Source organism: Pituophis catenifer, unplaced genomic scaffold (assembly GCF_029215685.1).
Source record: "Pituophis catenifer annectens isolate HBS135680 unplaced genomic scaffold, rPitCat1.0.hap2 SCAF_2, whole genome shotgun sequence".
In the NCBI taxonomy this organism is placed as follows: Eukaryota; Metazoa; Chordata; class Lepidosauria; order Squamata; family Colubridae; genus Pituophis; species Pituophis catenifer.
In genome coordinates, this window is record NW_027256882.1 from 192156788 (window position 1) to 192174714 (window position 17927).

Sequence of the window (17927 nt, forward strand, 5' to 3'; positions counted from 1 at the left end):
ATTAGCAGCCGACTATGGGCGACTATGGGCGATGGGCGACGCCTCAAGGCATGGATGCTAAAATAAGTACTGAAAATGAATCACCCCGAAGTCATGCATTATAAATTTTGCGGGGGGGGGGGGAAGGGTTTACATTTTTTTTTTCTTTAGAATTACTACCTTTTAAGCTTCTTACAGATTCTTTTCACATTTTTAAGGGCTCCGCTGCATAAATCCTCCAGCTCCCTTTGAGATTTTTGCAATTTTAAAAAAAAAAAAATTAACCATTTTTTTCCTTAAACTACATAGGTACTTAATGAACAGTGTACTGTCATCAAATATTTATTTGATGTCAGATTTATTTTAATGGGATCTGTTCAGTGGTGGGATTCAGCCAGTTCGCACCACTTCGGGAGAACTGGTTGTTAACCTTCTGAGCAGTTTGGTGAACTGGTTGTTGGAAAAAAATCATTAGGGCAGAGAACCGATGGTTAAATTATTTGAATCCCACCATTGGATCTGTTCAAAGTGGGAGACACATCAAATCAGCATCTTCTGCCAGCTTGCATTTTTCTCTGGAACGGGCATGATTGGGTCAGTCAGTGAGTTCAGGAAACAATGTATGTCTGCTTGTGGCTTCTCAACTTTTTCCCAACTCTCCCACTTTTGGGGAGTGGGGATTTCGATGTATAGATAGTCCACGACTTACAACAGTTTGTTTAGTGACCGTTCAAACTTACAACAGTGCTGAAAAAAGTGACTTATGACCGTTTTTCACCCTTGCGACTGTTGTAGCATCCCTATGGTCACATGATCACACTGTCATATTTATGACAGTTGCAGCATCCCAGGGTCATGTAATCATCTATTGCAAATTTTCTGACAAGCAAAGTCAATGGGGAAGCCAGATTCACTTAACAACTGTGTTATTATTTTAACAAAAGCAGTGATTCACTTAACTATGGCAAGAAAGGTCATAAAATGGGGCAAATTTCACTTAACAAATGTCTTGCTTAGCAACAGAAATTTTGGGCTCAGTTGTGGTCGTAATTCAAGGACTACCTGTATCTGGATTTTCAATTCCTTTAGCAAAACAAGTGTGGACAGAAAGTGCTTTTGATCCATTTATCACAAACATTCCCAGATTCTGTTGCCTGTATCTACAGTGATCATACGTTCTGTATTATAAAGACAAGTCCTTTATTTAAGAAAGCCTGTACTTTAGATTTATTTCTTGAGTTTGCTCTTAAATTTTCTTGTAAAGCAAATTTATAACGAAGTAACTTTTTATCCTTATCAGTCTCATTCAGATTTGCCTTTTTTCAGGCCTATCCTTTATTTTTTTCAAGCAAATATGGTCATTATATTCACATGGCCTCCTTAATTTGTCCGAACTTCATATGCATTACTGTACTGATCGACCTAACTTGTTGAAGGCCCTTCTGTTTCTTGGTGCTGCTAGGAAAATAAAGCATTATTATTAGTGACTTGAAACCACTTTTGCTGAAATAGAAAAAAAATGAACTGGTGGTTTCTGGATTTATTCAAAAGTGTAAATTATAGAAAGAAAGAAATTATAATATAACCTTACAGAGATAAGGTAAAATGTAAATGTACGTATAATTGCTGTTAGAAAAATTGGAAGCTACTTTTTGTTACTTTTTTCTTTCTTTACTTTTTCACTTTTTTGTTACTTTTCCCTATTCTTTTCCTCTTCAATTCAAAATCTCAATTGCTTTTATTCTGTTGAAATTTCTTTTAAAGGATGTCTCACCTGATCTATATTTTTCTGTATTACATGGGCCATAATGTGGATGATCTTGCATCCTTCTTTATTGCTTTCTGATACAGAAAACATGAGCCTATCAGTAACATTAAAATAAAATTCAGCTGCCAATCTCAGAAGAAGTTCTGAATAGCTCATTCCTTTTCTGGTTTGTTTCAATGGAGCAGGAGAGTAGTAAGCAGCATATAAACAGAAGCCATCTATGTGGGAGGTTGCAGTGTCTATGCTTATAATAAATCTTTTAATGTTTTTTTTTCTTCCAAACCTCCAATTCTTTTGCAGATTCTAAACAACAATCCAATCTGATGTTCTGTAAAAAAATAAAAAAAAAAAGGTTCAATCCTTTCATGACTGAATGTAGCTTTAAAGAATTAAATTCTTACATCTATATAAAGTATATACATGGCTTTTTTTTAATCATTTCAAATTGTTTTAAGTTTAAATTGTTTTATCTTTGTTGATCATTATATCGCACAGGCATAGATTAAGATACAAAACAAGAAAGCTAATATAGGAAGTCTTTGATCTATGCGTGGTTGATTAGTAAAAGTTCCAAGTTACAATGGAAATCCCCAGAACTACTTATAGCCTCGATTTGAAGTTGGGCCCCACCTGCAGTCAGATGGTTGCATTTTTGACATTCAACAACCATATTTATGGCCATTTGCAGCATCCAGCAGTCACATAATCGTGATTTACCATGCTGGAAACTGGCATTTACTTCTAACTTTCACCCCCAGAAAAAACCCATTGCAAACAATGCAATTGCTTACCAACCACAATGTTCACTTAATGATCTCTGCAAAAAAGGTCATTAAAGGTCAAGGTCTCACTTAATGACTGGCATGACTTATGACCATAATTCTAGGTCAATTACAGTAATAAGTCGAGGACTACCTGAACAGAATAATTAGTTTGCTTCTATGGGAATACAAAAAAGATGCAGTCATAAAGATGTTTCATGAATATACCCTTTATATGATTGTGTTGAGTTTGAGATCATAAAAGACGTCATTGCAATGCATTAGGCTGCCAGCTGCTAGGGATATTCTTTAGATTCACAAGAGGTCAACTGCGTTAAGCTATATTCAGAATAGGAAATTTATGAGTCACTCCACAAAAGGAAGCTGATTACAAAAAGGATAATATGCAATTGGGTATTGATTTAAAAAGTGATTCAAAAGAAGTGAGTACAGAAATCTCTGGCCCAATAAATATGAATTAGATTGTCATGGAAATGCTCTAGTACACATATTTGTTAATCAGAGGTTTGTGAATAACCTATAAGACATGCTATAGCAGGGGATTTTCTGTTCAGCAGTAACTTGGAACTCAAAAGCTTTTTATATTGTTGTTATGCCACCTGCAAAGTTGGGGTCACCCTGAATCAAATTATAGCAATATTTAATTGCATATCTGCTGCATTTATTTAAAAAGAAAGCACAGATTTAGCTTTGAAGGCAGGCAAGGAAACAAAGGATAATTGTATGGAAACGTGAGTTTAGCATCTGGCCTCTTATTCACTCATCTTCTTTTCATATGAACTAGACAGATGCATAATTAAATACAGGTAGTCCTAGACTTACAACCGTTCATTTAGTGACTGTTTGAAGCTATAACAGCACTGAACAAAGTGACTTTTGACTGTTTTTCACATTTACGACCATTGCAGCATCTCCATGGTCACATGATCAAAATTCAGATGCTTGGCAACTGATTCATATTTATGATGGCTGTAGTGTTCTGGGGTCATGTGATCACCTCTTTGTGACGTTCTGACAAGCAAAGTCAATAGGGAAGCCAGATTTATTTCACAACCGTGTTACTAACTTAACAACTGCAGTGATTTACTTAATAACTGTGGCAAAAAATGTCGTAAAATGGGGCAAAATTCACTTCAGGACTGTGTTGTTTAACAATATAAATTTTGGACTCAATTGTGGTCATAAGTCAAGGACTACCTGTAGATTTATTTGTTATGATTATATTATTTCAGTTTGCATATTTTGCATGATGTCTGCATATTTTTATTGATCTATTTAAATTTAGTGCCCCCTATCTCAAAATTGATTCCGGGTAGCTTACAACATAACAATAAGACAGAAAATATCTTGACTGTAATGTCACAGCCCTTTTTCTAAGGAATTCAGCACATTCTTCTATATTATAAAGTAAGGGTCAATCACCTTTCTCCAAACTTGAGTTGTTTCTTTATTGCATTACTCCAAAATCAATAGTTGGTTAGCTCTGAATATGAATGATGCAGTGTCTAGCAAAATTTTGTCTTAAAATACATTTAATAAATTACAGATTCAAATGGAATTTATGTGAAATCAGCATGCTAGAGCTTTTGGCTTGTGTTGGAAGAAAAATGAGGAAACTCAATTGACACTATAGTATCAGAGCATGACTTCAGTGTGCATGAATATGGCTCAGTGACTTGGAGGTCTGTGCAGGTGTGGGCAACAAGGCCTAAATTACATTTCAAATATTACCATATGTTCCCATGCTAAGACGAAAGGCAGAAAGAGAGAGAGAGAGAGTTGCTTTTTGAGAAAGAGTAGGAGAACAGCCAAGGTAAAGAATTCATTACGGGGGAGTCATGTTGTGATCTTACACTGGAAACAAGTGGTTTTCTGTGATTTAACATTCTGTGAAAATATTCCAAAATACATGGTTACCTCCAGCTCTACCCTGGCTCCATCTGACTGCTCAGGGCCAGGACTCTTTATTTAAATTTCAAGGATGCTTTGAAATGTTGCTTTTTGCTACATTATTAATTTAGCGTAACATATATACGAGGATATCACTGCTTTATATTTCAGACGAGGAATCATTCATCTGATCATTTGAGCTTTGCAAAGGCCACAGCTTTTAATCAAATAGAATTATAGAGAGAGAAGGCAGATGGGAAGGGAAAGGAAACCAGTTTTGTCTCAAAATTAATTGGCCAAATTAATTCTATGCAAAGAGATTGTGGCCTCATATCAATAGTGCGTAGGGCCAGAGTCCAACATGGGGAGGGATACTTTGTCATAGGCACACAATCCTTTGTATGATTTCTGTCACTGTATACTTTCAATCCCCCAAAATATGATATCTAATTACAAAAATCTGTAATTGGATTTTAAGACAATGGAAACTATTGAAAAATCTGATTTGAGAGTGGACAAATGAATTTCAATACTAGAGTTTCAAAACTAGATAGGAAAGGCTGATTTGGGAAGATAAAAATAGCAAGGGAAATGCTGCAACCTACCTCAGTAGCCAACTATACTGTACTTATAAAAGAGAAAATGTATTAAAATTGATATTGTCATTCCTTTATGGAGGGAGGGATTTCTCTCTTATTAATATGTTCCAAGAGGTGGGGGGAGCTTCATTTCCCATTTGAACTCCGTGCCTCTCAGCTTCCACCTTTTCCTTCAGAAAAAAAGAAGCACTATCATGTTTCAATTTCCTATATTTATCATTCTGCTTGTTTTTAGATTTTTCTCTAAGCTTTCAATAAAGCCCAATTGCCTGCTTCAGTTATTTTCTATCTAGCTATCATCTGTCTGTAACTATGTAAATAAATGTATTATTGGAACCATAGGTCATAACATAATAATGCTATAAAATAACAATAGAACAGTGAAATTTTTGTCTACAACCACTCATTGGGTTTTTTTGCAGGTGTATTTTAGTTCTTCAGTCCTTTTACAATTTCTGCATTTTCAGGAAAAAGCAATAATTTATAATGAGCAATCAACAGCTTTCATTAGCCACCTTCATTTTAACAACAACAACAACAATAATGATAATAGACAAAATCACCATCAAATCAACCCAGGTAGTAGATGGGATTTGGTAGGACTTGGTAGGTGGACAAAAATGCCACATCTAGTCTAAACATCTGACTGATTGTGATGAACCTTGATAATAATACTGGTAATACCTTTTTCATAAAATAATAATACTGAATATTACTGAGACATTAAGTCCTCTTGCATTTAAAATACTATTCAAATCACCTCTTAAGTCAAGCATCTAACAGAGATCTATTAATAATACATAACTACATATCAACAAAAGAGCCAACCATTGGAAATTCCCATCGCTGTGTCAACAGAAGATTGTGATAATGTTAAGATAGCAATGCATGTGGTAATGTCATTATGCAAATACTGCCACTATCCACTTGTGTCCTGAAGGTCAACATAAGCATGTAAGTCATGACAGTTACAAGATAAATATGTCATACATGTTTCAAGCATATCCTCTTGACACCCATTTGGACACCCATGACTCCTGTACATGCAATTGAAAACCTTTTGCTGTCATTTGACAAAGTCTCAGATGTGCTGCTTTTCCTTTTTATAGCACATTTTAATAACTATTTCTGAAACATTTGTTTCCCACATTTATTTACATAATATATTTATAAACTATATTTTTCATTTTTCTGTTATATTACACCACCATCTAGTGGCCTTATATAGCATTTCCTTTTCGTTTTTTTGATCTATTTGATCTATTTTGTTATTCTTAACATAGAACTATGTTTTTTAAAAAAATATTTTCCATATCAGAATTCAAATATTAATATGTTGCATGATCAAATTCTTTGCTTTCCTTTTCTGGCTATGTTTTTTTCACTTGTAATATGGCTGTGAAAGTTGGACCATCAGAAAGATTAATTAAATAACTGATGCCTTTAAATTGTGCTACTGGGGAAAAAATTGAAAAAACACAGGAAGCAGTAATAATGAAACTAAATATCAGACATTTTGAAAACAGCCATTGGAGAAAGCCCTAATATTTTGAAAAATGGAAGGCAATCAAAACTGATACAGACGGAAGACAAGGGGGCTATATTGTATGATTGATCACATAAGAATAGGCTTATAAAGACTCAGAGAAGCAGGCCTGGTGAAATGATGTGGATCAGGTAAGGAACAGTTAGAACTGATTCAATCTCTGAAAAACACAATTAGTTCAGACAAATATCAAATTGTGCATAAAAATGGATCTTTTTGTTGCTTAGATGGACAAATATGAAATTTAAATCTCTGAATTTATAGCTGCTAAAATTTTTGGCACAAAAGTGAACATTGTAGAGTTAATTTTTTCCCTTAAAATTTCCAAACTGGTGGTGATTATCATATTTGGAACATTTATTTACTAACATCCCTTAGTCACCGAAACCAACTAAGTAGGTGACTCCTTCTTTCAACACAAGAGTGGGAAGTAAAAACAAAAACAAAACCCTACTAATCTGCATTGGACGAGCAGATTACAGTCTGTAACCTTCAGTGAAGAGGCCTCTATCTTGCAGGCAAATAGTGTGAGAACGTAAGAAACCTTTATTTGGCCTCTCTGATTCCCACTTTATATTCAATGACTACACTGAAAATATTTTTTGCTAGCAATTTTCCATCTCCTAGTGCATCCTGTTCATATTTTCAGTCCACTGAGATTAATAAACCAGTTAACTCAAAATAATGTAATAAGTCTTAAATTTATGTTGCTGTTTTAAACCAGGATCTCTCTGAGAAGGGACTTATATTCATCTAAGAAGACTGTGGGAGGCCAAAGTATCACTTTCTGGATTTCAACAACAAACCCCCTTAATTTTCTGAGAATTATTTTATGGTTCTTTTAAACTCTTTAAATCTGTTACTAATGTGGACCTCCACCTGAGAGCTGTTCCCATAACCAGTCGATCCAATTTGGGAATGAATTCTTCACATGGTGGGGAGTCAATGTAGAAAGAACGTTGCCTGTGAATTCTTCATGACTAAGAAAGGAGAAAACAGATGGTCTGGCATGACTAGGATTTCTAACTGCCATTAGAGAAGGATTCAGAATGCAAAATCAAAGATTTAATGGTGGCGAAGGCAAATAAACTGATGAAAAAGGAAGAAATAAAGCTATTAATAATCACAGTTGGCCATTGGGATTATGAATTGTAATGAACAAGAAAGCTGAAAATATTCACAAAATACTCTTTGTGAATCTATCTGCCATTCAGACTTCTACTGGAGTTGTAGTATCTGCAATATCAAGGCTGGTACTGGCTGTCAGATTTTTAAAAAGGCTACCTTATTGATAGGTCTTCAGAATTCAGATGTTCATCTTGTGTCACCTGCTGTTTGTGGCTCTGTGGTCTCTGCAGTCTGTGTAGTTCCACTTTCAAGATCTGACTAGTTTTTTCTGGCATTACCCATTCAGACAGCAGTAACGATGTAGTAAAATTAGACTCTGTCTTTGCAGATTCAATGTAGGAAAAGATTGAAAGGAAGGCTCAGAGACAACTATATAAAGCTTTCCTGAACTGATGATTTGCATTTCAATTTGACAAGTCAACTATTATGGAGAAGATAAATAAGATAAATAATGCATCTCTGGTGAAAGGTTCAAAGCAGAAGTTGCACTCTTGTGCAATACTTAGAGGGTTAAGCCTATTGAACTCAGTGGGATTAGTTTCTGAGCAAGCATGGGCAATGTTAGAAATTAAAAGCACCTTTAAAAGTTTGTATGAAGCTGCTAGCTCTGCAGCCTTGGGCTGTGCCCCCACTTAATCATGGTTCAAATAAGTTCTGGCCACATGCCCATAACTTTATCTTCATTCATAGCCTATATATTGTCCTTTGCTGCACCAGTATTCCCAGTTCTTTGGAAAAGGCTCTAATGTTGGGAAAGGTGGAAGAGGATGACCATCAGGAAGATGGATGGAGCCAATTACAATGGCCAGTCCTCCAGTGGCCATTGGAGGACTTCAAAAAAAATATGTCTACCTTATGTGGTCACTAGTATCCAGATCGTTTCCCATAGAATCATAAGGGTGGAAGGGGCATTCTTATTTAACCCCCTGCCAAGGCAGGAGACTTTAGAGCAGTGACCTTCAACCTTTCTGGCACTAGGGATCAGTTTCAGAAGAAAAATGGTCTTTCACAGACTGGGAGTGGGGGAGAGAGATGGTTTTGCTTACAACCTAAAACCTGCACATGCGCAGATGAAGCTTTGCTCACAAATCCACCACTTGTGAGGACCAGTTCCTTAACAGGCCATTGTTGTGGCCTGCCAGCAGCCTGCATGGATCGTGGCTGATCCCAACAACGAGGAGGCTGGTGTGGAGTCGCGCTGGCAGCCTGCGCAGCCGGCGCTCACGTCGGACAGTGAGGAGGCTGAAGAGGATATGGTGCTAGAGGTAGATACTCAGCCAGGGCCTTCAGAACCTCCAGAGGCTCCTTCAAGTGGAGAAAACAAAGTGGAGGAGCCTCTCCTCAATCCTCGAGCATGCAGGGCTGCCAAAAGGCAGGAGTGGCTACTCAGGAGGAGGAGATCTCCTCGAGAGTAAGGTTTGAGAATAATTGGCCACTCCCTTAGCCTATTTAAGTCGCACGCAGTTAGTAATTTCTTGCTGGAAACAACGTGTAATTTTTACAGAGCATTTTGGAGAGTGAGTGTCTTATCATATCTTGTTTTCTGGGCTCGTTGCCAATCTTTGCCGGACTTTGTTTATTCTTGGTATGTTATAACTTTGATAAGGACCGTTGGTGTGTGTCACAATCCTTGGGAATCCAGAGCTGGGGCAGAACAGCAGTTGACTGGTACTGGTCCACAGACTGGAGGTTGTCTTATACCATCCCAGACAAATGAATGTCCAATCTTTTCTTGAAAATCTCCATGATGGAGCATCTTCCTGTTTGAACCCAGCATCAGCTAAACATTTTACCTGTCAATTCCTATGAAATGCAACCTGTACAAAACCAGTATAATTCAGAATGTGTTGAATAACTGAATGAGGTATTTAAGAAAGCATTATTAAAATGGCTATACCTGTTCCATAATATTCCTCCCACCAATCCTCTTGGAGACAGCTGTCCCCTTTCTTTCTTTTTTTCTCTCTCATGCATATATACCCAGGCAGCCTGAAGCCCCTCATTCTCCTCTGAACAGCTGATCTCCATCTGGTTGCTTTCAGTTCCTTCTCAGCTGTTAGGTGTCACCTATCAGTATTCCATTTTTGCAGCAAACCTCTGATCAGGATCAGATTTCATTTTCTAGGTCTCTGGTTCTACTTTCATTCGTATAAGCAGTAAATATAGCAGAAATCTTAGGAAACTGCTCATTGTATAAACAAATACTCATTTTGTATTAGGTTATTATTATTAGGACAAACTCAGCACTGAATTTTCTGTCTATTATTTAACTGTAAATACCCTGAATTTTTAAGTACTACTCTGATTTGGGAACTGATCAATCTCCAAGGCAATATTTATAATGACTTCATATTTTAAAATGTTTTTCATGGTTTGGAACAGGAAGAAATTGAAACAAATGAAGTTAAGCTGAAAATATTATGATGTTTTGAAACTGAAGTACATGTTACAGTCAGTGGCCTGTTTATTCTTTATAGAACCCTAAGATTCCATCATTTTGTTAAATAAAAATCAGAGATGTGTACAGTGTAATATTAATTTAAAGAAGAATATTCCTCACCTAGGCAGTAAAGTTGAATAATAACAATAATGATAGTCGAAGAAAAATTGTTTACCCATCACAAATATACAAAGATTGATAACAAATAATTATCTTTTATTACAAATAAGTCCAAGTAGAAGAAAATATCAGAAAAGAATGCACCAGTTCTGGAAAGAAAAACAGTCAGAATCAAAAATAACAGAACAGAGTCTAGATGTGGTGGAATGCAGTCTGTAATCCCAGGAGGGGCTGCCTTCCTAATGGCAAAGAGGCAATGGAGCTTGGAATGTCTGGTAGTCAGGAAGAGGGCAAAGATGACCCCTTCCTAGCAATTCACAGAGTATAACTACAGGTGTGCGGATAGTTGCTTTAGTCTGGCAAGATTTTGTCTGTAAGCAAACATCAATTTAAAAAAACCTACCCGGAAAGAATTCCATGTGTTGTTCTTGATTCTTAGACTTCACCTTAGCAGATCAGTGTCAATTTACAATATGAAATAAAGTATTCATGAAAGGAAAATTGGGAAAACTACAAATGTCTACTCAGGGCAAAGAAATCAAAACCTTCCAAAAGTAACTCAAACTGTAGAGGCAAACCAGGGGAGTCAGCAGTAGAGGAAGCCAGCCTAGTTATTTACTTGTTTTCATTCTCAAACAAGGATCCCCTCTTCTGCCTAAAAATAGAAAAGATATAAAAATATAGCTAAAATGGATTACCAGCAAATAGCCCAAATCTGCAAGGATGAAGTCAGGAAACTAAGGCTAAGAATGAACTAAGACTTGAAACAAATACCAATAACAATAATGAAAACGTTTCTTTCAACATGGAAGAAACAAGAAAATGATTGGTCCACTAAGGGAAGGAGCAGGAAAAATTCAGTGCTATGGAAAGAAAGAAGTAAAGAGGACTTCTGGGACTTCTGGCTTTATCTCTCTAAGGGACTCTTGTGAATTACATTTCGTTATTAAAGATAGGGTCTAAATTAAAAGAACTGCCTAGATGATCCCAAATGCCTTAATTCCTAATGGTGGAAATTCTCACATTGACCAAATTTTGAAGATTAAAATTACCACTGGAAAAAAACCCTACCTTCAGTTAAAGTCTTCTAAAGTTTTGTTTCCTAGCAATTAAATTTCCATAGGATCAAACAATCATTCTTTTTTCAAATGTTCTGTCCCCATCTTGAAGTTTACAACATGTAAAAGGGGGATCTGGAACTGAATTTCTACTGCAGAAAGTAAATATGAGATGGTAGCAGTCCTGATATATTAGTCTTTAAGATGTAATAAGATTCTTTGTTGCTGTAGTGAAGTGAAGGATGTAGCACTACAGTAGATGCTAAGGAATAGTTTGACCAAAGAGTGGCTGGAAAAGGGTCAGCATTCGAAATAAAAGATGAGTGGGAAACAGATGGGGTTAGTATGATGATGGTTTAATTCAATTATGTTTTAAAAGTAAGGTTTACACTTAGGCAAGAAAAACCAAATGTACAAGTGCAAACTAAGTGAAACCTGGCTCAATAGCAGTAACTGTGAGAGGAATCTTGAAGACAATCTCTTAAATAAGTGGACCGTCATTTAAATATGTCCAGCAGTATGTAGCAGCAGCCAAAAAAGCCAATGCAATCCTAGGTTGTATTAACAGAGGGATAGAATCAAGATGATGTGAAGTATTAATATCACTTTATAAAGTCTTAGTAAGACCACATTTCACATATTGCATCCAGTTTTGGTCACCAAAAAATGTTGAGACTCTGGAAAGGGTGCAGAGAAGAGCAACAAAGATGATTAGGGGGCTGGACGCTAAAACATATGAAGAACAGTCACAGGAATTGGGTATGTCTAGTCTAGTGAAAAGAAGGACTAGGCTAGAATGATAGTGTTCTAATATTTGAGGGGCTGCCACAAAGAAGAGGGGATCAACCTATTCTCCAAAGCACCAGAAGGCAAGACAAGAACTAATGGATGGAAATTAACTAAAGAGAGAAGCAACCTAGAACCAAGGAGAAACTTCCTAACAGTGAGAACGATTAACCAATGGAATGGCTTGCCTTCAGAAGTTGTAGATGTTCTATTACTGGAGGCTTTTAAGAATAAACTGAACAGTCACTTGTCTGAAATGTTATATAGGGTGCTATATAACACTGCTTGAGTAGGAAGTTGGACTAGAAGACCTCTACACTCCCTTCCAACTCTGTTATTCCTTTATTCTGTTTCCAATTTATTTATTTATTTATTTATTTGTTTGTTTATATTTATATACCGCCCTTTTACCGAAGGACTCGGGGCGGTGAACAGCCAACAGATAAAACACAAGAAAATACAAAATTACAGTATTAAAATCCAATTAAATTAATTTGGCCCACAATTAAAACACCCCTATATTAAGACTGATAATTAACAATTTAAGAATTAAAACAATTTAAAAGAGTTAGGCCAGCCTGGCTTGCTGGAATAAAAATGTCTTTAGGGAACGGCAAAAGGTGCGAAGATCCGGGATCCGCCGTATCTCCGGGGGCAGCTCATTCCAGAGGGTAGGTGCCCCCACAGAGAAGGCTCTCCCCCTGAGGGCCGCCAGTCGACATTATTTGACCACCCTGAGGAGCCCCTCTCTGTGGGAGCATACTGGTCAGTGGGAGGCTATCGGTGGCAGAAGGCGGTCTCGTAAATACCCACAATCCCACAATCATGAGTTGTGTAAAATAAGCAGACTTTTAAATATTATGCTGGTAGAAGTTGGCAGTTTCACATTTTGGGTTGGGTTTTTTTTTTCTAAGTTTCGATAATTTTGTTTACATTTTTGTCATGTTGGCTCTTTTTCAAGTTAGTTTTGATCACTTGCCTATTGGAAGGCACAGTGTAATAGTGGTTGGCCTAAGAAAGAGAAAAGGAAGGAACTGGTCCTTTTAGTCCTTTCCCACAATCAATTGGATAGGGGTAGAGCTCCGGGAACATAATTTGCTTTCTCTTCTCACCTGAAAAAGCTTCAGATGTTAGAAGCACTCTCTTAAACTAGATTATCCGCTAGTGGAAAATAGTAAAAGAAATTTGTGGTGGAGGTCATAACAGTTTTTTTTTTAAAGGCAAAGACATTCTTGAGTTATCTATGACTCTTGAAGACTATAAAGATAGAGCAGCACAATTATTTCCTTCTTTCCTGTGTAATTTTAGAATCTATTCCTTATGCCTCATGCCTGCCTGTCTTTTGTGCTCACTTTTTTTTCCATCAAGAGATACTGAAGAACCTGGTAGGAAAACAGAATGGTTTAAAATAGGAATTTGTGCATTTCTTTTTTATTGCATCCCAGATTCCAAGCTGAACCCTGTTGTCTTGGAGATATTTTGTGGCTGCCTGAGTTGAAACAAGATTCCTACTAATGTGATCAAAAACAAACCTGGACCTTCATGAGTAATTTGATGCTGAGTAGCAATAGCAATTTGAGGCTGAATAGCAGACACCATGCCTGCCAAAATTTGCAATTTTGCTTTTGTTTTCAAACCATAAATACCAGGGTGTAGAGCTGTGGAGAGATGTTGAGTGCACTAGGGGAAGTTTGGGCAAAATAGCAGAAGTCCTATAGAGCATCAGAAATAAATATGGTAGATAGATAGATAGATTACCATCAGTTCACCTCAGCCATCTCTGATGGGAAGACAAATACTTGGATTGTATCAACATGAATCAAGACCTGTGAATATTAGCTGTATCATTAACAGATCCCATCAGGCTGGGAAAGTGGCTTTAGACTGGGAGGAGAAGTTCCAGTCTGTTCCATTGATGCCCACAATCTGCTTGAAACATGCTGGAAGGTTGTAGAACTATTTCCATTCAACACTGAAAATATTCAGTGTTTTAAGAAATTACTTTATGAAGTGAGGGGAAACATAAAACCTCCTACTTTTTAGCTTCTATGCTCTCTTCTACTTGTTCTTCAGTTAGTTTGGTTGGAAATCTGTTTTTTTTTTTAGTGCATTATACTCAACTCTGGTTTTAAAAACATACAATGCAATGCCTTAAGTCTGGACCTTAAATAATCCTTTCCTGCACCTGTGCTGACCTGTACATGTCTGCTCCAGACTATTGCCGTGTTCTTTCACTACTGTAATTTAACTCTGAGTGTAGAGAATTTTTCTTATTGTCAATGTGGTACTCAGTGTTAATGCTAGATTTATGCCTGTTTTTAAGCAATTCCTACTGAGCACATATAATACTCGATATATTTCAGCTTTTGAGTCTGTGACATATTTGCATCTGTAGTCATTTCGGCTTCATTGTGTTGATTTCTGCCATAACTATTTCATGCCATCTTTACAAACTTAACCAACATGAAGTAGATCTTTTAAGATTTTAGTATGGTGCCTCACAGCTAGTAGAGAATCAATCTGTACCCATATGGAAACACTCTTTCTCCAGTGAGTTGTCTTCCCTCTGGATACTCGAATGGAGTACAGGCCTCCCAGATGTGGTAATACCATACTCACTGGCATGAGGTATGTTTTTTCTTCCATCTTTGGACTTTTGTAGATTAGATTAGACTTCCCTAACTCAGTGCTTTCCAGATGTGTTAGGTTCAGCATCCAGAAAGTTCAGTAATGACTATGATGGTTAGGGAATCCTTCTTCACCTCTAGAGAACGCCCACCCTAGATTAGGCTTTAATTTGATTAACTCATTTTATTGATTGTCACATTCAAACAAGGGTGGGATCAGTAACTCCTTGATGTTTTGTAGTGGTGCCAGAGGTATTTCGAGTTGACAGATTTGGGATTTCTGTCTTCATTTTGTAGCAAAATCTTCACAGAGCTGCAGTTTGGAAATAGTTCAGAATTATGCATGTTTGAAATTTTTCTACCATCACCACTGCTCATTCCCAAAAATTATTGTCTACAGTCTGAATTTTTTATTTGCTTATGCAGATCAGCTAAATTTGCATTTTTTTTCTTCTATCTTCATCACTCAGAAAACAAAATATCACTCTTGAAAAAATTATTCACTGTGGATTTTTTTTTTCAAATTTCATCTACATGGAAGGTACAATTATCTAATTCTGACACAAGCATCCCTAATTATATTAACTTTTTCAAAACACAAAATTAAAAGGAGGCAAACATCTAAAATTCTGCATAATCAGAAAGTTAGCATCACTCCTTCAGAAAGAACTATAAATGTCAACCAATTTAGTGCAAAGTTGTTATTGTTAAATGTCTATGGAGGTCATGATTGTCTCAAAGGTGCTTTTTCAAAAAGCAACTGGACTTTCTTTGTTTTTTCTTGAAGATGGTTCATTTCTCATCCAAGAAGCTTCTTGGATAAGAACTGAAGAACTGAAGAAGCTTCTTGGATGAGAAGCAAAACATCTTCAAGGAAAAACAAAGAAAAGACAGTCCAGTTGCCTTTTAAAAAAACACCTTTGGGGGGGTTGTTGTTACTTGATTAAATTTAATTAGAGAGGTAATGATTGCGGATGTCTCATGATAATCATTTTGAGATTCAGCCCCAACTTCCATCTTGGGCTAAACTTGGACAACTTTCATATTGGGCTAAATAAAATTGGCAGGGTTTCAGAAGTTCTCAGTCAAAGTCAAAATAGAACCAGGTGATACAAATCTAGTGAACAACTCCCAGAACGGAAGATAAAACTATGATTGGCAGATTCTATGGAATGAATGCCCATGGTTCCAGCTTCTTAAGTACAGATTTAATTATTTCTCTTAAATATCATAAGCAAAAGGCTCAGACTTTGAAATTCCATCTTAGATATGGGTCTTGCAATTCAGTCTTTAATAGGGTATGCTTAATACCTTCCCCAATTTCACTACTTTCAAGATGTTATTGGAGTTAACCTGGTAATATAAAGCAAATAAATGTATTGATTAAGTACCATCAAATTGGTGTCAGCTCTTAGTGACCTCATAGGTTGTTTCCAGATGGTCTTTCTTCAGCTTTAGATCTCTAAATGGTACATTAATTGCTTCTGTAATTGAGTCCATCCGTCTCGCCACTGGTTATCATCTTCTTCCCTGCATCATCATATGTATTTATATCTAGTATATGTTTATTTTTTCATAAGTTCACCATACATAGTAAAATGTCCCTTCATGCTTTTCACATTTTCAACAATAATTTTACAGGTAACTTTATACATCTTAGATAATCTCTCTAGGGACATGTACTATAGTACATAATTTTATAAATGAATGATGCTAAACTTTGAAGATACAGGCATGTCAGTTGTTTCATTATGTTTCTACAATATTTTATTATTATTATTATTCTGTTCATTTGTATCTGAATCTCAGTAAGTGCCTGGAGAAGTCTCTGCAGTTTTTTTGGCAAAATATTTCAGACCTGGCTTTCTATTGCCTCCTTCCTTGGGTTGAGAGAAAGTGACTGGCCCTAGGTCATCCAGCTGGCTTCATGCCCAAGATGGGCCTAGAACTTACACGCTCCCAGCTTCTAGGTTGCTGCCTTAATCACCACACCAAACATTTTATTATTTTATTTTATTTTATTTTATTTTATTTTATTTTATTTTATTTTATTTTATTTTATTTTATTTTATTTTATTTTATTTTATTTTATTTTATTTTATTTTATTTTATTTTATTTTATTTTATTTTATCCAGATCTCAGAGTCATACAGTATCTGTTCCAACATTTTGGCCTTTCATGGGGCAAAGTTAGCACTCCACTATCAAAGAAAGGTCAATCTTTTCTCTCCAAAAGAATCCTATGTTTAGAGCAAACATCTGTGCTGGTCTTGATGGAGAGGCAGAGGAATGGAGCACGCACCCTCTGCTGGGAAGAAAGAGTTTTCTTCATTCATTAGGATACTGTGGACTAATAGAAGAAAAATATTTATGTTTTATTAAATTACTCTGCTAGTTCAGATCTTGTAACGTGCCTAAGATTTAAACAATGATCCTGTTCTGGAGGAATGTAAGACTGAGACTGATGAGATAAACTTTTACTGGGAAGATCTCTCTGAGTTCACAAACTTGCTTTCCTTATTTAATTAGAAATTAATTGAAAACACTCCTGTCTCGATAGTTCTATCCCCAAAACCTGATTTTTTCGCAATAGATTATTTTCTTAAAATATCCCCACCAGTTTGACTATAATTATGTCACTTCAGGTCCTCTTGAAATAAAATCAGTCATGAAGATCAGAGATTAATAGGAATAGAAAGTAATGTGTGAAACCACAGCACACCCAAGCCTTCCCTTTCTTTCAAGAACGAAATGAAATGCAAATTGCATAGATAAAATATGAGCTGAATGGAATGGTTTTGTTAGCTGAATTATGGCTGGTAAGGAAGCAAATTAATGCAGAATGAAAATGTTAGAGCTAGGAAATACAGGGAAAAGGCTGCATTAAAATTAGTCTGGTATACTGAACATAATGAAATGATCATACCCAATTTCACCTCGGCTTTATCACCAAATATAGTACACCTTATGTCATATTTTTATAAGTATTTATATAGAAAGAGAACCACAAGCCTGTAAACTGAGCTTGTGTCAGGCTGGCTGTTCTCTTTTCAAGTTTTCTTTTATGGATTTCCACAGGTTGAAATGGTTATATGATTTCAGGCCACCATATGTACCAACTTTTAGCATTGGATTTTATTCGCTTTTACCATTTTGCAGTAATTAGTCAATCGCTGTTGGAAACAGAGAACCAAAATACATCCA